The sequence below is a fragment of the Myotis brandtii genome, unplaced genomic scaffold (assembly GCF_000412655.1).
Source record: "Myotis brandtii unplaced genomic scaffold, ASM41265v1 scaffold727, whole genome shotgun sequence".
Lineage (NCBI taxonomy): Eukaryota > Metazoa > Chordata > Mammalia > Chiroptera > Vespertilionidae > Myotis > Myotis brandtii.
In genome coordinates, this window is record NW_005370872.1 from 194572 (window position 1) to 195074 (window position 503).

Sequence of the window (503 nt, forward strand, 5' to 3'; positions counted from 1 at the left end):
TCTCTTCAAATTCAAGAAAATTGAAATCATATCAAGCATCTTCTCAGACCACAAAGGCATAAAACTGGAAATCAACTACAACAAAAACAATCCAAAAAAATCAAACACATGGAGACTAATTAGTATGCTATTAAACAACGACTGAGTTACCAGAGAGATCAAAGAAGAAATAAAAAACATCATGACAATAAACGACAATGAAAACACAAAAATCCAAAACCTATGCGACACAGCGAAAGCAGTCTTGAGAGGGATGTTCATAGCTCTACAAGCCTACTGCAAAAAACAAGAAACAATGAGAATAAATGACCTAACTCTACAACTCGAAGAGTTAGAAGGAGAGCAACAAGAAAAGCCCAGTGTAAGCAGAAGGAAGGAAATAACAAAGATCAGAGCGGAGATAAACAACATAGAGACCAAAAAAACAATACAAAAGATCAACAAAACCAAGAGCTGCTTCTTTGAAAGGATAAACAAGATTGATGAACCTCTAGCCAGGCTCA

The 503-nt window shown here is 35.6% G+C and overlaps 1 protein-coding gene across 2 annotated transcripts in view; it reads right to left on the bottom strand.

Moving 5' to 3' along the window:
- LOC102254069 (filaggrin-2-like) overlaps positions 1–503 on the bottom strand; it is a 108291-nt gene that overhangs the window by 90652 nt on the left and 17136 nt on the right. The window lies entirely within an intron of this gene.